Genomic DNA, 24,907 nt, shown 5'->3' on the forward strand with positions numbered 1-24,907 from the left:
CCAATATTTAAGGTTGTCAAAGAATACAAGAGAAGAAGCACAGAATCTGTAAAGTGAGCTCTAAGTTGGGCTCAGTTAAATACATGGTTTTCTGAATGCCATTGCCAGAATAAATTGATTCCGTCTGTCTTTAAAAAAAAAAAAAGTTCTAAGCTTAGACAAGACAAATTCGTTCAGTTTTTTTCAGTTACTGTGTTTCTGTGGATGTATGTTTGTCCAAAATGGTGTATCACTGTCATTTGCTGCTAGGGGCATTCTACAGCAAAGAAAATACACAGGTAAAGCAGCTGAAGTAAAACACCTGATAAGCAGCGGTTATTAAAGTACTGTATCTATTTCAGCCTGGAGACTGCCTTAAATGTAAGGAAAATCTCTGATATAACCTGCATATATGGAAAGGCAAAAGCTGCTTGCCTCTGCAGACAGGACCCACAGGGGTGAATTTTCAGTTGGAAATTGGGTCTGTACTTTGTTCTGAGCTCCATTCAGAATGTGGATACAAGTAAAGCTATCAAAGTAGCTTAAGAGACTGAAGCAAAATACAGCGTGACTGGTCGTGCATCAAGAATGTTCTTCCTTGAAGTGGTTTAAAGACCATATTTTGAGTGACAAAGAAGTAACTTTATCAGAGTAATGTGAGAGTAGATCTTGATACCTTTTGGATTATGGATGTACAGCTTCTAGGCTGCTCTTTTCTCTGTTGGATGGGATTCATGTTCTGAGTCCAAAAACTATTTCTAGGCGATGCTTAAATTTGTTTAGTCTTTGGGCAGTTCACTGGATTTTTTTCCCAACTTGTCATATTCAAGCTGCTTATTCTGATCCTGAAGCACCATTTCTCTCCCTCCATGCCATATAATCTCCATTTATTATTTGGTGTTCTTTCCTCTTAGATATTAGAGGGAAGTTTCCCCTTCTGTATTTTGCTAATAAAACTAAATGAAGTCTCGTAATACTTTGTGGGTAAATGGACCTATAACATTCAGTTTTATACAGGGACTTACGTTGCTTTTAAATGAAACACTAGAATACAGATGTCTGAACACTGCTGCAACCTCTTTATTAAGGTATTAGCATGGAACTTTTGTGGCAGATTTACTCAGCTGCTGTTCAAAATCTGTGTGTAAATCAGGTGCATATTAGATGTTGATGTATTGCATAGCAGTTAAGCAGAACAGAATTTAGGATTGCATTATGTTGTCTCTTTTTAAAGTAGTATAAATACTTGGCCTGGTCTTTCAGTGGATAGAATATTGAATAATGGTTCATTTTCTAGATTTAATCTTTTCCCTTAGTATTTCAAAACAAACATGCTCAACTATGATAGCGGTAAGTACAATTCTGATGTTGTGTAGTGACAGTATGGACTGTTGGATGGAGAGCTCTTTTAGCTGATCCCAAGTTCAGTGTTCAACAAGAGTAGGTTTTGGACTTCAACCACTTTTTCAACAGTTAACAAATTGATGTGGAATTTTGGGAGACTTATTTTTGGATTAGTTTGTTATTTGACTTTGCAGTTTATCATGGAATCAAGAGAAAATAAGTGTGAAGTAAAGTTTTTTAATCATTGATTCTCCTTGCATGGTAGGTTTGACTGTAAATGTCATTCTTGCCAGGGATGTGCCTAATTTGTTCTTAAAAACCTCCTCATAGGCAGTTTTTTCTTACGTGCTCTTTTCTACTTGCTCTAGTGTTTCACTACCCTTTAATACTAGATCTTTCTTGCTGAAGTTTAGACCCTTATTTGTTTTGTCTAAATACAGATTCAGAATTGGAGATCTGTGCTAATCTTGCAAGGTTGAGGGACAACATTAATTTCATCCTGACAGTATCAACCATAATGGAACTAATTTAAAGAGTAATAATAATGGACAACTCAAAAAATATTTTAGAGCTGACAAGAAGTTGTTTTAATTTATAATTTTAATTAACTTTAACTTTTAAACAATTTCTCAAAAACAGTTGATGGCTAAATTCATATTTTAATGATTGAATACTTCATTCTTTCATAGATTAATGCAATAAAATATCAGCCATGGCACATCTATCCTTCTTAACAATCTTGTTATTAATTCAGATAGACACAGATTTTGTTTTCTTAATTTATTGAGAAGACATAGCAAATCACACTGATATATAAGTAAGTTGCAACTAAAAAATTTAAATGCTAAAATAGATTATTTTCATAAGACAAGTTTGATAAACAATGAAATTATTTTTGAGTCAGATTGCTTTTTTTTTTTGCTTGAGTTTCCACATAATTTATTTTCCTTAATTCTGGACTCAAAGGCTAGAAAAGGATAGCATGGGAACCTTTTGTTACCCAGCATATACACAGCATGCTCAATTTTTTAGGAAACACCAGCTTTTGAACAAGAGGGGGAGAAAAAAAAGCAGGTCTGTGTGAATATTTCAGTATGTCTTTCTCCGTCTGTCTCTGTATGTATTTTTAGCATTTCAAATATTTTTTTAAATACTTTTAAATACTTTTCTTGTTTTGTCAAATAAATTGTGAGTAGTTATGCCCTTAACATTACACAGTCACCTTGTGATGATGCGTGAATGACGAATGGCATCGAGATTCAAAGTTTTGTGAAGCATCTCTGCTTCCCTGTGGGATTCTCTTTTACATTTCCCAGAGGTGAGGAGAATAAAACTGCTGTTGCAGGTTTGTTTCCTTCATGTAAGCAGGTGATTGATGAACTTGTAGTAATGAGAAGAAAAATCTAAGAGTCTTTCTTATCTTTCAAGAAAATAATGAACATTACATTTATCCAACATTCTTGGAATAATAAAATAGACTTGAACATCTAATTATTAAAAACTCCCTGGACTGTTTTGTATGAATTGAATCACTATGACAGCCTTCTTTTGATTGAATTGAGTAACAAGAAGTAGACAGTCAGGGGAGGAAATAATCCAGAGAATTTCTTTTGTTTTTCACATTATTTTCGTACTGACCTTGGTACGTGTTAATGCATTGCTAACTTGTTTAGAGGTAGACTTTATATGTTTGGCAAGGGCATTAAAATGTGTAATTTTCAAGCTACAGATAAGTTATTATCCATCAAATTCTGGTTGTAAGTCCAATATTCTCATATCTTAAAGTTCTTAAATCAGAGATAAAAATTAATTTATTTTCATTACCTATTTATTGAGAAATGCTTCTTCAAGAGTAGTCACTTGAAAGATCCACCATCACTTTTAAAAGGGTTTTCTGTATGAAAGGAGAATCCAGAAAACTTTAGTTACGTGTCCCTTAACTTTCTAGGAAACAGTACTTTTGTTTTGGTTTTTACTTTCGTAAGATGAAGTAAAATTGTGGGGGTCTTGCTTCTTATTTCAAGACAGGTAAAACAATAGGAAACACTATCTTGCATTAAAGTATGAATGCTAAAAATGTAACCTTATTCCTTCTAAAAGATAAACTGATTTTATTTCTCCAGCAGTGTTTCTTCTGGGATACTGTAATTGAAGCTATGATAATAGAATATGACATATAAAGTTATTTTATTTTTGCACAAAACAGTATGCTGGATTATAATTTCTCTCAAAAGTGCTTTAATATTAAATCCATATTTTTATGTAGCATCACAAAGTGATATTTGGTGGTTCTTAGATTTATGGCAGAGCAAATTCCTGCCCCGGAGACTGTAGAAGATAAAAACTGTGCATGTAGGAGTTCAGTAATATGCAATAGTTGAGGACACCTGGAAGAGCAGATAAAGAGAACTCAAAGAAAAAGGTTCTTAGGATTTTTTTTCATTTTTAATTTAATAACCCATTCTTTTTGCTCTTGTCGAGTCTCACTCGTTTTTCCTTCTTAGTTTGGAACCACAGTGTGGTATTCGTCTGATACTACGCTGTTGTTACTATCTTGATAACAACCTTCCTCCTTTTGTGAAGCCTGTTATATAGACAGAAGGAGCAAGACCTGGCTGAGCTTTGTCCTAATGGGTAGGTTATGAGGTGGAATTCTAGTTAGGAGGAATAATCCAGTTTGGATGCTTCATTGTCACGCTGAGAAGTCAAGTTAGAGAAATAGAAGCAAACAACTGATTTTTTTTTTCCTACCTTTTGACAGCTGACAAATCTGACATAATGTGAAAAGTGGTACTTCTGTGGGACACTTCCTCTCCTGGTTAAATTCGCTGGTTGGTCTCAGGCTCTGCAATTCTATATGAAAGAGGCACATGAGTTATTTGTTAATGTAGCTGCCCTTTGGACTTCTGCTTTTTTTATTTGTTTTTGTCAGAAAGGGGAATACTGCAGAGAATCATTACTGGTGCTGCAAGAGGTCTAAGCTGAAGGAAGGAAGTTAGAGATCTGTCTCATATATATACAAGTAAATTAGTTATTTAAGTGAGATACATACCAGGAAATTCTTAGTGTTGTCAGTATAGAATAGCAACGTTGGGGAGGGGTCCTTAACCAGTCTCTTAAAAGCTACTACATTTCTTGGTTTTGGTTCTGCTGGCAAAAATGTTTGCACTTTCTGGTCAGCAAAAGGTAGTTTTGGTTAAGGCATGATCAGGCAATCTCTGACCTCTCTGTAGTCTCTTGATTCACTTAAGGTTTAAGGCAACCATTTTAGGAAGACTTAATGAGGCTTTAAGCTCATGTTTGTTGTTAAGTGGTGCTAGTGTGAACCATTTGTTGACTACTTAGGTTCTTGGCAAGTGGTTGGGAATGCAATACATTACAGAACTGATAGCACACCGAGGGAACAATGGATATTGAGCAGCTAAGGCCAGCAGCAAATTTTTTTCACTGGCAGGTAGCACCACTGAAATTATGAATCTTTTTATAGCCTTCATACTAGAGGAATCATTAGACCGTATAATTTAATCTTCTCTACCTGCTAGAGAGGTCTTACCCCATATTGAGCTTAGCAGGTTGCATTTAAAAAAAGAACCAACCAAACAAAAAAACCTATTCACATTTCAAGGATGTCGCAGAGGCTCCACTGCTTTCTGGTGCTACAGTTAATTGGCCTCACTCTAATCAAAAACAAAACCAAAAAGAATATTTGAAAATGGGGGTTTTTTCTGCCTTCCTCCATTTAAAGAGGAGTATTTATTTAGCAGTATTTATTTAGCTGTATTTTCTTCCTGCAAAGAAAAACAGTAATCAAGTCGCCATCAATCTTTTTCAATTAAACAGATTCGCTTGTGTATTACTCTAAGATGTTTGCTTCAATCCTCAAGTCACTTTTGTAGCTCTTCTAGATAACTCCCATTTCACAACATCCTTTTAAGAATATAAACTCCAGTACTGCTGATAGTATTTATTTTTTCAACAAGGCCATATGTTCATATAATATTTTATAGGCCACTCACTTAAGATTTGGACTTGATGATCCTTATGGGTCCCTTCCAACTCAGAATATTCTGTGATTCTGTGTGATATAGTCGTTGTATTTCTATCCACAAGTCTGGGGTTTGGTTTTGGTTTTAATAGGTAAGAAAATTGCATCAATGTTTTTCTGCCACAGCATTTCAGCAGGAGCTGAAATTCTGACCATGCTTAAAATATTCTGATATTCTGACCATACTTAAAATTTGTGGGATTTAGTGTCTGGGTTTTTTTGCTTGGTTGATTTTGTTGGGGTTTTTTTAGAACCCAAGTAGTGCTTATATATAACTTTCCTATTTTCATTATTTTTTTCAATGTCAACAGTAATTTTAATGTTAATCACTGATGAAAAAACCAAGCAGGTGCAAGCTTCCTGCCAGTTCCCACAGCAGGCTTTTTGGCTTTTTTAAGTTGTCTCAAACCATATTTCAAAATCTGTGAGTTCATAGGCTGTATGTGTTGCAAGAATAGTGTATCAAAAGCTCTAAGTATTATTTTTCCCCAAAAATACATTTGCCATTACATACCATGTGATTAAAGTATGTCCCAGCATCCCAATTACAACAGATTGCCCAGAATTCTTTACCCTTGAAGAATCTAATACTGTATCAGAGTTTTAGATGTGTTTTCAAATTAATCAGAGGGTGTTACAGTAGAAAAAAGTTAAAAGAAATATTTCATTAAAAAAATCTTTTTCTAATTCATGTCTGCAGTTATCTAAGTGATGTTACAATATACATTGTTTGCTTAGTACTTCTTAACTGTAAATTAAAACGTTTAACAGTGCTCGATGACTATTATTGCCTATTTTAAATAAAATAGTTCAAGTAAGAACTCAACATGAAATAAACTCAACTTATCTTGAAGCCAAAGGAGTTTAAGAACACTTATAATTGCTTTTCTGAATCTTATATCTGAAAGAAAAAGCTATAAAAAAATCCTCCTATGAATCAGGTTGTTTTGTAGTGTGTTCTGTCTGCTGCTCATGGATGGACTTGTGGCAACTTCTGTGTTGAATATCCAAAGCTGGTAGCAAGACAAATTATGGGAATTGTGGCACTTTAGGGGTAAGAATTGGGCATTTGCAAACAAAAAGTAATAGAATTCTTTCCAGATTTATTCCTTTTTTTTAATGGAATAACAAACCTATTAAAGAATTGTTACAGATAAAAATCCTGTCTAATTTATGCCTGTCATAAAATATGCCTGAATAATGAAAGATGCTGAAGTACAGTTCTTAATATAATAGTGTTTTGCAACACAGATGCACCAAATCATATTTCAATGAATAAGTGAATATGATTGATATGCAAGTGTGCAGATTTTTCTTACAACTTGCTGAAAAAAAAGAGTTTTTCTGTTTCACTTCAGCTACTTCTAAAACTTGTGCTGTGAGATTTGCTTCTCTGTCGTCCTTTTCCATAGACTTGTTAGCATGGGTATTTCCTTTTCTAGTAAGGATGGTATGGACTTTCAGGTTGAAAACTTGCTTGTGAAAGAGTTTAAAAAGTGGTTTTCAGTAATTCAGCAAGGAAGAAACAGTGACTAAGAGTTCTGACTCTTATATTTCTAATAGATAGGCTAAGTCTTTTCTTAAATTTCTATTAATGAATTCTATTAGTTAATTTTGGGTTTTCTGGTTTTAATTCTCTGACAGTTTAGATGTCACTGTTTAGTATTAAAACAATATATTTGTACATGATAAAATTTTAGGTGATAACATTCTGTAGTTTAGCATTGTCCTTGCAGAAAATAGTGTATGACTCCCAGTTTGTGAATGGCAGATTTTCCTGAACTCCCAGCAGCTTCAGGAAGTCTCATGTGTATGGCATCATCAGAAAGCAAACTGTAGCAACAATGACACCTCTGTTAAGGCTGTTACTATAAGCCCTTTCTTAGTGTTGTGGTGTTTATAGATTAATCAATAACTTGGAAGAAGAGATGTCTGGGAGGTTAAGGAACTTTCTTCTCTACAACCTGTTTCTTCTTCAGCTTGAATGCACTTGATGTTTTGGAACCAATTACAGTGAAAGATGCCCCAAACAAATAGAGGTGTTGGACAGCTATAGCTGAAGAATCTGTACTGCACATCTTCTCTTTGAATGTCCTCTCGGCAGACCTTGTATTTGTTGATAGATGCAATGACATTCTTTCATAGATGATATCACCACAGTTTTCTTTCTGAAATTGAATAAGATTAGAGAACCATTTTTGTTTTCAGAGTTCAGATAAAGTATTGAATCATTTGTTATCTTTGGCTTAATTTTTTAAAAAATAAACATCTAGGTCCAGTACTGTTCATATTACACTGACGTTGTTATCGGTTGACTTGCATCACTGGAATTCAATTAAAGGTTAAGAAAGACTTAAATCAAATTCCCTAATACTGCTTTGGAAAATCTTTAAATCCTTTTCTATCTGAATAGGAGAAGGTTTCCTTTTTAAAGTGTCACATGATTTAAGAGTTGTCCAGAATTCTAGTTTTGTGTTTAACTTTTATCTTACTTAATTTCAAGGAATTAAGTGTATGCTTGGAAGAAGATGCTTGCTGATGTACTCGTGTTGCAAAAGCTAGCTGACTAGTGTGTTCACAGCTTTTTGGAAATCTTTCTGGTGTACTACCTGTGATACAAACAATAAACATTTGAGGTAGGTGTAGCTGGGGCAGGCACTTAGAGGAAAACATTTCCAGACCACCAGTATTCTGTAGCAGTGTTACAAGCAATTTCAGTGATTTGGCAAGCAGCCATCTAGAATGGGGTAATCGCCTCTCTTGATTTCACAACAAAGTCTGAACCTCCTGAGGGTGAGTGTGAAATATAACAAGAAATTCCCCACTGTCCACTGAGGGTTTTAAACACAGGATTGGGCTATCAATTTAAGATGTGTGAATCACTAGTTTAGGTTTATATACAATGTAGAAACCAGTCATTTCTAACTACCACTGTCTGTAACTATTTACATTTTCTAAATGACGATACAACCACAAGCATATGGAACTATTGCAAAACTCATGGTACGAATCAGGAGCTTTTAATGTCACTGAAGTCTTCAGTAATTCTGGTGTGATAGTTTCTAACATGAAGACGTTAGTAGACACCCTGTCAAATCAAACGAAAACTCACAAACCCCAAAAAACCTCTGAAAAATGTATTTTGGAGTGGAATGGAAAAGAATTTTGCCCCAAATATTTAGTTCACATTTTTGTGTGGTGTTAGGAAAGGGTATAAATGCTGAAAATGTATTAAGGAAAAAAACAAAGCACATGCTAATGTTAGTACACTCGTAATGATTTACTTTAGCCATGGCTGCATGTTAAAGGTTTATTAAAGATCTTTGGTTTATATTTCTATAATTGTAAATAAAGCACATGTACAGATGCTGTATTAGTTTCTGTGTACTTCTGAAAAAGCCTCAAGTATTTGAATAAGAAAATGTACCTTTGAAATGAGCTCTCATTCCTGTGTGTTTCTGTAGTGCAGAAAACAACATACCCCTAATCCTAGTTTATGCCTTTACATTTTAACAGAGGAAAGAGAATGCTGGGTTGGAACCCAGAGGGCAGATGTGTGCTTAAGCTGAGTAAGAACTCGCCAAGAAGTGCATGTTTAATGAGACATGTTGACTTTGGCAGTTACCTTCACTTTCTTGTGGTTCTTGCCCTTCAGTTTTTCTTATTCCTCTGTGATACAATCAGGATCTCAAACTGAATCTCCTCTTGTTCCATGTCCATAAGTCTGAAAGTAATTGGATTAAAGTGGGTTCAGCTAGTCAGGTGATAGTATGTGTGGCAGGAGGAGGTGGAATTAAGGCCTTTATCTCTGACTTTTTTTTTCCTTGCTTTTTGCTTTTTTTTTTTAAGTTACAGTGATGACAAACATTTTTGTTGAGCATCCTCTCCTCTAATAGATGAACCTCACAGAACGAAGAGGCACTGACTTTCTATTTTCTCCTCTTTCCTGACTGCATATCATTTTTCTCTTCTTGCTCCCCACCCACTGAGTCAGTTCTTCCCTCTCAGCAGGAGCATGCTCCCCCTTTCTACTCTCTCGAAGCCATGTTGCAGGCTTCCTGTCCTCATAGTCACAGTAAGGAACTGATGGGAAAGGAAAAGAAACAGAGAACAGCACCAACAACCACCTTAGACCCCAGTAAAAAGACAGCACTGTTGTAATTCTACCTCACTTGAGCAGACACCCAACACTTTGGAAATCTGACACTGCTTGACCTCTTTCATCTCCTTGTTTCATAATGAAAACATAATCAAGACCTAAGCTTTTGTAGTTAAATCATCATGGAGCACCTTGGTGAAGTCAGTAGGGGGCTGGATGAAGGGGAAAGGCAGAAGACAACTTGGGCTCTAAGTGCTTCATTGTTCTGAATCTCAGTTCATCACATGTTAAAGCAGGAAATATGTTTTGTAGATGTTGAGATGCTTCTGATCACTCTTAATATACATGTTATTTTGATTTTGGCTATCAGTTATGTAGTTGGTTCCATATAAAATTCTAACCTCCACTGCTCTGCTATTGCCTATGAACCTGTTAGTATTGAATCACAGCAACATGTTGCTGTCCTATGTGTCAAGATCCAAATATCCACCGATAGACAACACACTTGTTGAATATTAAGCATGAGAATGTGACCCTGGCTCATCCTCTTGCTGTAAGGGCCCATGTTACTCTTTCTTTCTAACAAGACTTGTTTCAATGCAGTATGTTTTTAATTTTCCCATTCAAAATAAAATAGAGAGCAGGGGGAAAGGAAAGCCTTTTGTAAGAATAGAAGTTCTCCATTCATATTACCCTGCTGTTTAAATACTCTTGACAATGTAAGAGTACAAAACCTGTTTCTAACATGCAGGGGCTTAGAATCAGTGTGGCTGAGTGGACAAGGAAAATGAAGACGGCAGGAAAAAGAATGTGTATAGTATTAACCATGTCCTTTATGTAAGCATTTAGTATGACATAGAGATGTATGATGGTGTCTGATGTTGAAAGTCAGAATCAGGCCTACCTCACATCTTCATTTTATTGTTAATCTTTTGTAGCAATAGTTGTAATTTATGGCAACTTGAAGGCTTACAGACACACATTAATATGGCTTCCAGTAGTCTGTCTCCATTCCGTCTCTACTTGGGAAATTTCTTGATCTCATATCCTTTGCCTTTGATTACTGCCCTCTGCAAAGTTTACAGGTAGCAGTCTTTTCAAGTACTGAACAACCCTCAGTACAATTGTAACCTTTGCCAAGGAAGCTTTGATTATCATCCTCCGTCTCCCATTCCCATTACATTTGCTAAATAATTTTATTTGCTAGTTTCATGCTATTTTCCTTCCATTTTATCCCTGCAAGTGGAAATTGGTTTATAATTAGGCTTCAAATAACTAACAGGGCATAATTCATCAGAGCCTTCTGTATTGTAGACTGTTGGAGAGGAAGAAAGCCCCTTCCTTCACTGTAGGCTCAGTAGTATAGGATGTGTGTTGCCCATGCCGTGCTTCAACCTCACTCACCCTCTTTCTTTCCAGCCATCTGTGGAGGGCAGAAAAAAATGGATGTTGCTATAGCAAAAGACAGAAATACCAGCATACACAAATGAATTGCTGAAATCTAGTCAAAATGCACTCCAGGCAATCTAAGTGCATTCCAAGGATCCCCAGTTGCTTTGAACAGCTTGTTCTGGCTGACCAAAGCTGCTGCATCTCTGTACTCGTAGTTCCATTTCCCAGCTGCTTTGGCAGTGTGCAGCTGTGGGGCAGGCATCAGGGCAAATAGGCAGTCTCTCCTGATACAGAACAAATCACTTCCAACAGCTGCACCTCTGGCTGTATCCAGCTGATAGTGATCCATCTCACAGACTCTCTCTTGAAATCTGAGTGTGCTCAGACTCTGTGCTGGTATAAGCAGCACAGCTGTACTGACCTGACTGAGTCTGCAGTTTACAGTTAGCATCTAACTCTGTCGAGGTGTAGTGGGGCACATGGCCTTCATTGATGTTTAGGACACTGCCAACATCTGACACTTTCCTTCTTTCCTTGATGCAGATAGTTTAAACAGTTGTCTTGAAAATCCAGTCTTGGTGTGGCTGGTCTAATGACAGGTGAAGTTTTGTGTGAATTCCTATCTGTTCTGCCTACATCTGTGTTTTTCCATAAGAACTGAGTGACCTTACTTTCTCAAAGCTATTTATTTCTGGATGAGTTGATGATATTTGGAAAACACTTACATGAAACTCACCCAACACACTCTCTCTGCATCTTCCTGTAGAGTAGGAAAGAATTCAGAAGCAGTTTTATGCAACTATTTTTGCTTAGTTAGGCTGATGATACCAATTCTCCACTAATCCAATTGGATAAACATGAGTGAAAGGTTTCTCTAAGTTGCTTTTTTATTTTATTTAAAATAATTCATAAATGTTAGGAACATTGAGAGAATGCAACATAAGCTAATTCACTGATAAATTCAACTTGTTCAGTATTTTAAGGTGTGTAGAACAGGATGAAAAATGCCAGGAGTCAGGAGCACTCAGGAGCTAATGTCCTGACTGCTAAAAACAGGTTCTGCCAGTTCAAATCTGTTTAGTACATTACTCTCAGTGAGTGACATGGTGGTGCTATTTTTAGAACAGGACCATGGTGTGAGTGTAACACTGAACTGGATATCAGAATCTTGCACATCTACCCACAACATTAAATTTATTTTGTTGCTTTGCTTTTCACTAACAAATAGCCATTGCACTGTGACAATGCCAGATAAAATATTGGATAAAACATTTGTTTTAGTAGCTTGTAGCTTTGTTTTTTGTAGCTTGGCAACTGTAATGGTTGCCACACCTTAAGGAGAGCCTAGCACACATTTAAGAAAAAAGATACATCTTTACTGCATGATGAGCTTGATTCCTTTCACACTTCTATCTTAAATTCATCTTTAGGTACTTTATTATCTGGATGGCTTAGGTTTGCAGTGTGCTCACAAACTGTTCCATTTTGTTTATATTTAGGTATGCACTCAACTCCAGTAGTAGATCAGCATTTCTCGAGATTTTACAAGTGGACATATTTTTTGTCAGTCTGGACGAATATCTCTACCTAATTTTTTGGTTACTGTGTTTCTGAAGATGAGAGTTACAAGCTAATATTGTCTGCTACATATGTTTTATTCCCATTGTCAAACAATGTAGAAGATAAAATTTCCAAAAACGACAAAGGTATGCAGCATTTAGTTGACAGGAAAATGATTTGTTGTGAAACTTTATGAGAAGTGGATATTAATAAATACAGCAACTATGTCTCTAGTTACTCAACTAGCTTTCTAGAGGAAGCAGCAAATACAGCAAAGATGTTTTAAGTAGTTCTCGTGCTCGTGTGGCACCTGTTCTTTTCCAGCCTTCATCCAATGTACTAAAAAGGCTTAGGTTTTGTATACTTAATTTAGATTTAAATTTGTTCTCCATTAACTTTTAGACAAGGTAGCATAATTATGTACCTTTATTAAGAGTCATTCCTCAGAGAACCCAACTTTACTGAACGCTCAGATCAATGCACTTCTCTTATCACAAGCTATGTAAAATAGTAAAGATTCTGCTGTGGAAGCCCAAACATATAAATACATGAGCAAAAATATGCATATAGTAATGGGGTTGATATTGAGCCAGTGCTGATAGATCAGCACAGAGAGGCAGCAACTGCTGCAGGCTCCAGGCTGGTCTGCAGGTCTGTAACACTTCATACCCTGAACTGCTGCAATACAACACCTATGTGCATGGACCTGGGGTTTTTTCCCAGCTCTTCACTGAAGCATATGACAATACTCTACCAAACTGCATGTGTAATTAGAAGAGTGAGGCATCTGGTGATGTTTCAGTAAGTGACTATAATAAAGTCTGGCTAGGATCAAACTTTCTATTTGGAGAAGGCAGTCTCTTTTTATTTGAGCCTGGAAAGGGGAGTGAGTATTATGGTAACTTTTACATGGCAGTTAAATACCTTAGCTGAACTGTGGCATTTTTACTAAAAAGAACATAATCTCTATCCTTCTCATTCTTCTGCTAGAGAAAAGAAAGGATTGATTCTTTGTTCAGTACTTCTTTATTTCATATATAGGTTGACACTGTAGAGGAGAGAAATACTAATTTGTGCTTCTTACAGCTCCTTAAGAAATAAAAATATGTAGCCTTGGGATAAACGGGAAGGCTTAAAATAATAAACCAATGATACAAATTTTCCACTTTCATCTTAGGATCCACATTTAATCTTGTCTTTTTTTGCCAGCTTTTCTCATCCTGAGAAAAAATGCCAGGTTTTCTTGGCATCTGCTTTCTCCTTTGTAGCACTTGCCAGTGGAAATCTTGCACTTACCTCCATTACTGTTTCTTGAGGAGAGCATACAGGTACCTGGTGAAGTAAGTACAGACAGGCAATTCTGAAATGCTGCTCAGATATTGGTACCATAATCTTGAATATGCTGTTGATGGGTGGAACCTTTAATTGTCAGTGTTATACAGCCTTGGATAGAGTTTTTTTCCTCTGAAAGGGAAGAATATGTCAAGGAAAAATTAAAGACTATCAAATACAGTATGCAGTATTTCCTTATTTCATAAGTGTTACATATGTGTGTGTGTTTCTCATTTCAAGCTGGTTGTAAGGTAGTTTAGTGATTGCTTGAAATTTAGATGTATGTTTCAGTAATCTCAGAAATTACCCAAGGAAAAAATCTGCTGCAGTATTTTGTTTGACATATATCTAGAAATCATAATGGTATGGAAAATCCATTAATAATCAGAAATGTTTGCATTTGAAAATAACCTTCATATTTTGTTTAGTGCAAAACCATAAATACTTGCATAGAGAACTTCAGCAGAAGCTTTAGAGATGGTGTTATCACTTGTACATATGCAGAAAAATATCTAAGTAGAAGTACAATGATTAAAATCTTTGAATGTGTTCTGTAGTGACTTACAGTACTTTTCCTCTTCACTCTAACTCTGGCATTTTCTTCTATTAAATACATTCTTGAATAAATATGCCTATTAAAGTGAAATGCCTCTAGCAGTTATGTTACGAGCTGTATAAACTTTCATTGTATTTTATATGTCTTTTAGTTCAAGTGTATTTACAAGGTTTTTATACTTCTCTTATTTTAATTCCTTCTCTTTTAATGGCAGTAATTCTGTACACTTAAACTTGCTTGCAGTGAAATGCTTATTTTAAAAGCCATGTAAATGAAAAGCCCTGAATTATTTTGAGCTGTTTGCAGCCTGTTCTCTGGTGAACTTCTGAAAACTTTTTGTGTCACTGTACTTGCTAGTACAGTGGAAGTTCTCTCTACCTGCTACAGTATGAGATAATGGCAGGAGCAAATCTTGTGTGAGGCCCTGATTAGCATGTATCTCCTTCTGGGGACAAGTGAATAATAAAATTTCATTTGTAATCTTTCTTGATGTTGCTCAACCAGAGAAGTAGGCGACACCATAGAGCCAGGCACCTGCTATCTCCATCCAGAGGGCCCCCATTCCCAGTCCTGCTTTCACAGGGGTCAGTGCTCTGGCCCTTGTCTTCAGAGAACCTAAAGCCATTGCTGAGATTTATTGATTGTGACACTGGCTGCAAGATTTTTGTGAACTCTTTAGTATTTCAGAATGAAAAAAGTCCTGTGAATATAGGAACTGGCTACTAAAGTCAAAATCCTAATTCTTTGAGAAGACAGAAACCTGTACTGTGTGGCCTCTTGTCCAGCTTGACAAAAGAGGACTTTTATGAACAGGTCAGGAGGAGGACTGAACAACCATTGCTTGTGATTTCAAACCCAGCATTCCAGTGAAACCTTAAGAGTTTTGGTTTTGCTAATGAGATGTGCAGGTAGCTTGTAACCTTACTGCAGACTTCTTGGAATTTATTTTTGGTTTAAATAAGTGAATTTTGATTAGTTCTCTCCTGCTTTCTCTTTGCTGTTCATAAGTGTAAAGGAAAATGAGCCACTTTCTCATCATTTATTTCTCAGCTCCTTTGGAAAGAATCAAAACAGGTGCATAAACCCCTGTGTCTTTAGGACCTGTATAAAGCATAGTACATTGGTTTTGGTGATTTGGTTGTGTTCTGGTTTTTTTTAAGGGAAAGCACTTTTTCATAAACCGTCATCCAGGAGTTGTTATAAAACATTACTTTCCAAGGAGGCAGTTTTGATGTCCTGTACTCCACAGAGTTTATACATACGCAGTAACTTTTCATGTATGGCATGTGATACAGCCACGAGAGTGATAGTAGTATAGTGTAAAAAGCAGTTGGATAATCTGTACAGGTAGGAACAGCAGCAATCATGTAAGATATATATTTATTAGAGAAGCCTGCGTTGTCTAATCAGCTGTAAAAATTGTTGTGTTCTGAAGGTGGAAAAGAAAAGGTCGAATGAAGCTCTAGTCTGTGACTCCAGCAAAACGTTCACATTTACAATGAGGGGTTTTTTTCACCAGCCTTGTATTTGTTAATTAATTAACATTAAGGAAATTGTTACTGCTTAAGCAAATTGAAAAATTGTTTTTAGGCCTGTGTTCCTTGCATCTAAATTCAACATCTTTATGTAGTTGGTTTATAATGTTGGGGACAAGCTTGTACCTGGAACCTACAACAAGGCTCCTGTTTCTTCTATACAAGTAAAATGAAGAAACATCTTCTTTACATTTTCTTGTTTAAGTAAAATTATGCATGATATGTCATCAGGCTCTGAGTATAAAAAGGTAATATTCCCTTAGTGTCAGAAAACTTTCTGTGGTGTAGAGCTGTCTTGGGAAAAAGTCAGATATAACTTGGCTGCCCTAAGTGTTGGTGGAAGCAATTTCTGCTGCTTAAGTGTAGGAAACCTGAACACCCTTTTGACAACAAGTGTTAAGTCAGGTGAGAAAGACCAGAAGAAAAGTCTCTGTGAGGGGTAAAGAAGTGATATCACCTAATTAGTTTCCAGATTTTGAAAAGGTTCAGATTAAGGCATCACAGAAACCCAAATGCAGAGGATATACTGTATCAAGTAATATGATTTTGTAACCTTGTCACTACTCCAGAGGAGCAATGTGATTGACTCAAAGCTGAGTAAAGTTGTGTTAAAGGTTTCACAAAGTCCTGAATATCTCTCTATTGGAATGATGCTGAGATACTCCAGTTCCAGAAAGCGGAAGCAATATGGTTTTTCATTCTAGACTGGAAAGAATAATGTCAAATTACAAGCATAAAGGGAAGCAACAATTTTGCACTCCATGTCTAATTACTTCCTGGTGGAACCAGGCTAGGAGGACAGAAGGGGGAGTTTTGTTTGTATGCACTTGTTTAAGTTTCTTATCTATAGTCTGATAATGTAATTGCATCTCTTCTGGAAAAATTTGTCAAGTAGATTTTAATGATGAACTGTAGCACTGTTAAAGGCATTGCAATAATACTGGCAGCATAATAGAAGGAACTTTTGTTGACTAGCTGAAAAGGCACCCTCAAAACTGTAATGGCAGGAGTTTGAGATAACCAGTTCTCTGCAAATATTTATTTTGCTGTCCCAATCATGTGAGCCTTTGTGATTATTAATATATTATTAATTATTGCTAAAAGGTCAGGAAGAGCAAAAGAAAGTCCAGAAGGATTGAGGGAAACATGAAATACCCTCTGTGCTGTCAAACTCCATAAGAGTTAAACCATCACTGTTACACTTGTTTCCTTGTGTCAGAGTGGAAGTGATCCTTTTAAAATTAAGACAGAGGAGAAGTTGTTTACTTTGAAGCCTTGTCCTCCCTAAGTCCGAAAAGTCTTCAAAATGAACTGCTTAGTCAACAGTGGGTGTACTGACAGTATCCAGTGCAGCTTGAGACTCTTATGACAAACCATGGTCTGTCCCCAAGCTGTATCCAGAGACACAGTGATAAAATAGCCTTGTACATCAGAGCTGCCAAATGACTGGTGTTGCAATTTCTCTGCCCAAATTGGCTGTCTAGATAGCGGGAGATGTACAAAGGATTAGCTCAGTTCCTCACAACACCAAGGTCATGAGTTCAATCCCCATATGGGCCATTCACTTAAAAGTTGGACTCATCCTTGTGTGTCCCTTCCACCTCAGAATATTCTGTGATACCTGTGGTATCATGAAGCCTAGAGAGGGACTTCTTAGACCTGAATTTATTTCTCTTCTCACATATTTCCTACCTGCTGCTGAGTATTTCATTCAGGAAGAATATCCTACCTGTATGGTTAAAGTTAGGTGGTTGTGACAGGATAAGCTCTCTTTGGTAGAACCCCCTTATTCCTTCCCCAAAGTAATGGAATTTTACACCAACAAGGGACTTTACCTGCCTCCCAGTTGGATTAACAGTAGTATACATCAGCCAGTTCACGAAAGCATGTGAGAGATTCAGTTAATAATAAACATGTGAGTTCATCACATGTTTGAGCACAAGTCCTATGAGGAGAGGCTGAGGGAGCTGGGGTTGTTTAGTCTGGAGAAGAGAAGGCTTAGAGGTGACCTCATCACTCTCTTCAACTACCTGAAGGGAGGTTATAGCCAGGTGGGGGTTGGTCTCTTCTCCCAGACAACCAACAATAGGACAAGGGGACATGGGCTCAAGCTCTGCCAGGGGAGGTTTAGGTTAGATGTTAGGAAGAAATTCTTTACAGAGAGGGTTATCAGGCATTGGAACGGCCTACCCAGAGAGGTGGTGGATTCACCATCCCTGGAGGTTTTTAAAAAGAGATTGGACATGGCCCTTAGTGCCATGATATAGTAATTAGAGTTGGATCAGGGGTTGGACTTGATGATCTTGGAGGTATTTTCCAACCCAATCTATTCTATGATTCTATGATTCTATGATCAAAGAAGAAAAAAAATACGCATATCCATAGCATATTATGTGTAGTGTGTGACTTAAAGCTGTTTATACCTAAAGTTCTATTATGTCGAAAAGAAAAATTAAACTAAGTTTGTAGAGGTGTCAGGCAATGCACCAAGTAAAAATGAAAAGCATTAGCATTGCCAGAAATCTGGATTAGAGGGGCAACATGTGATGGAAAAAAACTGCATTTTGCAAGCAGGTGACAGATTTTAAAATTGTATGAAATACAAAGTCAAGTGTAGACAGATGAACACATTTCCCTTTATCATAGCAGGGTTATTTCACAGATCATGTCATATAACTGAAGAAAAGTAAGAATGTGTCTCTCTTCAGGTGACAGTACTATGCTTCAATGAGATGCAGGGCAACTCTTATTTTTCAACAACTTAAATGGGAACTAAAAACACCTCGATGCTTTACTAAGCTGAACAGACAAGTCATTGTGCTCCCATTGCCATTTTAAGTGCTTTACTTTTGGGAAGCAGCACAAGAAATCCTGGAAGTGATAGAGGGTGATCCATGTTATCCCAGTAACATTTTACTAAGCCTAGAAATAAGTGGTCTAATAGTGTGAAGATGATGTACAGTGGGGTCAATACCTAGGAAAATAGAATATGCATACTACATGATTTCTTGTTGAGAACATGTGACAAAATTATTTCAATCACTTTCCAAACATTTATTTTTGTAACAGATGATATCAGCTGGGTTTTGTGGGATTTTTTTCCAGTTTTTTATTATGAATAATCATGTGTTTATGTCATATATCATGTTTCATTCTTTGGAAATCTGTAGCTGTTTGGTGGAGAAGCCAGAACAGAGCCCTCAGGAGATGAGGAAACTCTTGCTGAGATAGAGTAACTTTCTAGAATGTGAGGGAAAAAAAAAAAAGGTTGTGGGGGAATGATGGCAAAGGAACAGGCCCTATGTAAAGCAGAGATCTGATGTCCTCAGATGTGCTGAGAACAGCAGGACCCCAGGCTTCAGAGGGACTTTCCCTAGAGACCCAGACAACACTGCAGACTTTTCTGTAACTCTGGAAATATCTGATATGCTGAAAAGAGGATTGATTTATGAAGATGCAAGTACAATCTTTTGCACAAAAGAGCTATCTAAAAATACACAGACATTGACATAGTAATATGAAGATACTCAACAACCCCTCAGCTCCAATTAATGAATTTCAGTTATCAAACATTTAAATATGACACCTCAATTCTATTTTTGCAATATTTTACATTTCTTAACTTTTTACAAAGCATCAAATAAACTGGAGATATGATTTTGTGCCTATTGTTTTGTTTTGATTTTCCTCATTTTGAGTTTTCTCCCCCTCAAAAAAATCAACTGTTCTAGCGTCTGTTCTAATAAAACCCAGCTTTCCTTGTAAAAGGCTGGTTTGGAGTGTTCACTCTAGAAGCAAAAGTCTGCGCAGCCTGACCTCAAAGCTCTGCGCAGGTCAGAGCCCACTGCAGCGCAGCGTGCAGTCAGGAACAAACCTGCATCCCTGGGAAGGCTCCGTGGCACCAAGTTCACATCTGTTACAAACTGACAGATTACCAGTTCAGGATCTTCCCTATGGTGTTGCTCATTTTCCCAGCCTACCTGCCTGCATCTTTATATATATGATTAATTTTACACAGAGAACTTGGTCATTAAGAAATTACTTACTGCTTTAAAACATAATTAATTTAGAATGTGATTAATAAAAGTAAACTGAATCCATGCCCTAAAACATCCCAGCTTTTACAAAGCTGCTTGGAAACTATGTAATTACTAGTTTAAGATCCAAAGATAAATGGATGAGGGAAATAGTTTAAAGTAAAACACTTGGAAGGTTTGCATTCTTTCAGACTTTACTTTTCCAAAGTTTTTTGAAATAGGATTTACTGGAAGAACCATTTAATAAATTGAAGTTGTGGCAACTCTTTCATATATGGGGTTAAATATAATTGTTTATTCGATGCTTTGTAAAAAGTTAAGAAATGTAAAATATTGCAAAAATAGAATTGAGGTACCATATTTAAATGTTTGATGACTGAAATTCATTAAGTGGGGCTGAGGGGTTGTTGAGTATCTTCATATTACTATGTCAATGTCTCTGTGTTTTTAGATAGCTCTTTTGTGCAAAAGATTGTACTTTAGTTTAGATCTACTCTTTCATGCTGTTTTATCACCAGGGAAAATTAGATATCTGTTTTCCAGTAGATAACTGTTTTCCAGTATTTCCTATTTTCCAGTCTGTGGTCCCGTGGTCTAAATAACTTCTTATATTTTGTGCTGTTTTATCTGGTATATTTGGAAAGAACATTTTAAATGCTGCACAGAATTTTGAGATTGCAATGTTTCTTATCATTTCTGTTGTTATTCATTGGTTGAAAACCATTTCTGGGAAAAAAAGGCTTTAAAGAAAACTCTGCATGTGTGTTTGTGTCCTGCAAAGTTAAAACAAAAACCAGATTTTTTAAGTGGAAATGTGATATCGAATGTTTAAAAAGTTTCCAGTTTTTTAATATAAATGTTATAACTCTCCCCCTCCCATTCATGGTGGTACTTTCTGTTCAAATGCAAAGACATAATCTTATTTAGCCAGAGACTAAGAAGATTTCTGTATTTAGTAGCAGTTAGTCTTTGTGGCTGCTTTAAGATTCTTGAGCATTGGTGATTTAGTAGCCTTCAAAACAGTTACTCATTGTCATTGGATCTCTGTTCCTTCATGTCTGTGGATATGTTCGGCTCTGTGATTTTATTTTAGTTTCCTCACTGAGTCAATATAATAATTCTCAGTGATTTTGGGGAGCACAGCTGAGCCCATTTAAGAAGTGACTGTATAATGAGGACTGACTGATAGTTTGCACATCACCCCTAAAATGCCAAAAGGAATGAAGACAGTGAGCTTGAAATTAAAAAATAATGAAGGATCACTAAAAGGTCAAAATATTTACTTTTGTTTAAAAATTTAATCATTAAGTGGTACAGAGTTTTTATCAGAAATGTTGCTATTTAAGAAAGATTGGGGGCTTCATCAAGTATAATTTTCTGTATAAAGTGACAAGAGGTCCAAAATCTTATTGCTGAAATTAATTTATTAATTGAAATAGTTTCAAATATCTCCTGGATGCCTTAGATTAATGTGTGTGTGGACTGAGTGTACAAGAAGCAAAGCAAGCTTAGAGTCTGTTTCATCATGTATCCAGCTGGAATTGTGAATACTCAGTGCTGAAAAATCAGAGAAGCATCACAGAGTAATAATGGGATCTTCAGTTTCTCCCTTACTGCCACATCAGGATGTTGTGAAAAGTTGGTTGGTGGGGCTGTGAGAGGAATGGAGACTCTTGACTTCATCCAGTGTAGCATTTAGTTCACAAGAGGCACATCACAACAGCAACCTTTGCATTCAGCATGCTGCTGAAACAACAACAGCAGGAAACAACAATCCACAACAGTTGTGATACTCTTCAAGAAGGAACACTACACAAAAATAAAGATATTTACTAAAAAGAACCTAAAAAAGGTCAGTGAAGAGAAGGAAGTTGTACCAGGTGGTGTGGAAGCTACTTAAGGACACCATATGGGATATTCAAGGCCAGCACCCACCACCTGTCATGAAAGGCGTGAGAGAAAGTGAGAAGACAGCAGAGCTAGACAACAGAGTAAAGGAAGTTAGAAAGAAGTAGGTGTTCTTTAAAAAGCTGAGTTCACACCCAAATGATGTATTAAACATATTTAAATGTAAAAACATGGTAAGACAGGTGAAGGAATGCTTGAGCAAATGTTACAAACAACTAAAACTGGCAATAGGTCTTACTTCTGATATACCAGGAACAATGTGTCTGCCAGTCTTCTAAGACAGTGATCATGGTGTAGAATTAATATTTAGAGAGGCTTGTTTCAAAGAAGTTAAATAAATCCTGTTTGCATTGCTGTTAGCTGTGGAAAAAAAGTATAGAGAATCCCATGATGCAGCACTTCTTCCTAGGCTTTCTGAAAGGATATGTGAAATTGAAGCAATTTAATGGTCATGCAACAAAATAAATTATAAAATAAAATCACCAGTACCAGGTTTTATTCAGCTAAACTTTCTGAAAGAATTCAAGGAAAAAAAATTGCCGGCATTACTGACAGTGATGCATAACTACTTGTTTTTCAAATGCCTTGTTATCAGAGATTTTGTGGTTGGATAGTGTGATGCCAGTTTTTTGAAACAGTTCTTAAATCATCTAGGGAGCTGCAAGCCTGTAGTCCTGGGGTTTGCTTTAGGCAGTTCACCACAAGTTATGATGCAAAATAATATTTGTGGATGCTTGAAAACCTATGATCTGCATGGGACAAATCCACAGAAGGTTTGCAAGGAGGAAGTGTACACATACCTTGGAATCTTTGAAAAGCTAGGAAATATATGGATAAGAATGCTACAGCTGATATAGTTTCCTTGAATTTCCACCTACTTTTTGTTAAAGCCCCTCCCCAAAGAGAGCACATAGACGTGGCATAGATGAAGCCCCAAATAGGGAAGTAGATGAAGAGAACGCAGCAGCTCTCAAAACAAAGAGGTCACAACTGAAGGCTTTTGCTCAATAGATGGTCAGGTAAAATGAGTGAACAGTGATATCAGGTTTTCTGATGGCTACACAGGTATCGACTGCACTAAAGGCAAGAGCTGGATGCAACGTAATCTGAGATTGAGTGATTTGTCAAAAACACAGGTAGTTGTCAAGTGATGCACTTAGGAAGAAATAACCAGTCAAAATTCACCTGCAAAATGGTGGGCTCAGAGCTGACTGTTACCAAGCAGGAGTAAGATTTTACAATATGACTAATAACTGAGTATTCCAGCACTCAGCAGCAATCAAAGAAAGCAAACAAAATTATGGCAATTATTAGGGTAAAAAGCTTAAAAGAAGGACTATCATTATACCACTGTGTAAGTCCAAAGTTCACCTTTTTTTGAATGCAGGGTATGGCTACTGTTTGATACAGAATATAGGCCTAGGTAGTTGTTTGTAGTGACCAATAACAATTCCTCCTATAGCAGGAATTTGATGTAACTTATGAGTAAGAGAAATTCATCTGTATGTACAGTCAAATAAACATTTAGGATTGAGGACTGATGCAGATGATGATATCTGCCTTTACTGATTATTGTCATTACTGTTAATTGGATATGCTTAAAATCCAAGAGTTACTACTCTGTTGTTCTAGACAGCATTTATGCAGCATTTGCCAGTTTTGTGTGAATTCTTCATTTATGAACACACAAACATAGCATGAATGAACAACGGAAAGACAGTCCCTATCTTAAACAGCTTCCAGTCTTTTGCAATTTTCTCCAACATCATGAGTGTTGCAGATTACTAAAAGTTTTGAAGTTTTGAATTGAGATTTCTTTTACTGATTTCAAATGATAATTTTAAACAATTTCCACCCAAAAAGAGTGTGAAAATATTAACATCATTTTATGCTCCTGAGATCTTTGCAATGTTGCTTTTATTTTAACGAACCATTACATTTTATTGCATTCACTAGTCACAGCTTTTCACTCTCGGTCCAACTATAGCTGCAGATGTCTTAATTGTTACTAAAAATAACATTCTTTTTTACCTTACAAGATCCTGAACCAAAATTAAATTCCTATGCATTGACTGCATGGTTTAGCAGGGAAAATCCATCCACTATATCAGGGAGAAGTAAAAAACTTCAACTAGCTGGACAAATCAGGAGAGGCATACGTCCTGTTAATCTGAAAACAAACAAACAAAGTAAAAAACAAAAACACCCAGCAGAATTGCCATGAGGGACATCCAGAAAGCCAGCTGTGGGACTTGGTTCTTGAACAGGAGAGCCAGCTGCCATACTTGAGTAGTGATGAACACATTATACAGATTTCCAAAGCTGAGAGGATATTCTTTGACTGACTTGTTCTTGGTCTGCTTTATACACCCAAAGTTTGTTCTAATAATATTCAGGGACCTGATTTTTAAAAATCCCTAGCATTGTCAGCTTATTCTCAGAGCCAAACTTCATTTTGGCATGCTGTGGAATTTGATATCCTCTTAGACTTGCAGACACTAAGTAAACAGCCTCCCATTTTTCAGTGTCTTACAGGATGCTGTCCCGCAATGTTTCCATCTGCCATTGTCTGAAGGAACTAAAATAGTACAGATAAACTCGAGGAAGCTCATCTTTTCCATCACGGAGTTGCCAACAGGGTGTTCATACTGATGGTTAGTCTGGACAGGAGGAAGTCAGCTATTAGTTAGCCTGTGTTAAGCTTTGTATTTAATCTGTTTGTGTCTCCAGCTGCCTTGATGATGAATACCAAGTAACTTACTAATATAATAGAAGTTACTAAATAAAAGTTAACTTATTGGTAATCTTAATGTCAATCATTATTTTTTTATTTTCTTTTTTTTATTATTTTTTGGTTTTCCTTGAAGATAGAAACTCGATGCACTGACTTTTCATTATCAAAATTCAATACACTGTATCTATAAATGAATCCTCTTATTTCAAGTCTGGGTTTTGACATATTTCTACCTCTGTTCTGTTAAAGAATCATGCAGTTTGAATGCAGGAAACGTTTTAGTCTTTCAGACAAGATAAGATAGGCTGTTAGAAAATGTCTTTTACAGCTAGCTTTCATTTTCAGGCTGCTCATTCCCACTTCTATATCATACTGTCAATCAGGCT

The 24,907-nt window shown here is 36.4% G+C and overlaps 1 protein-coding gene across 3 annotated transcripts in view; it reads left to right on the forward strand.

Annotated features, from left to right (window-relative positions):
• ERICH1 (glutamate rich 1) overlaps positions 1 to 24,907 on the forward strand; it is a 67,236-nt gene that overhangs the window by 29,182 nt on the left and 13,147 nt on the right. The gene's annotated exons all lie outside the window — the stretch shown is intronic.

The sequence above is a fragment of the Corapipo altera genome, unplaced genomic scaffold, assembly GCF_003945725.1.
Source record: "Corapipo altera isolate COAL_440 unplaced genomic scaffold, ASM394572v1 46, whole genome shotgun sequence".
NCBI lineage: Eukaryota > Metazoa > Chordata > Aves > Passeriformes > Pipridae > Corapipo > Corapipo altera.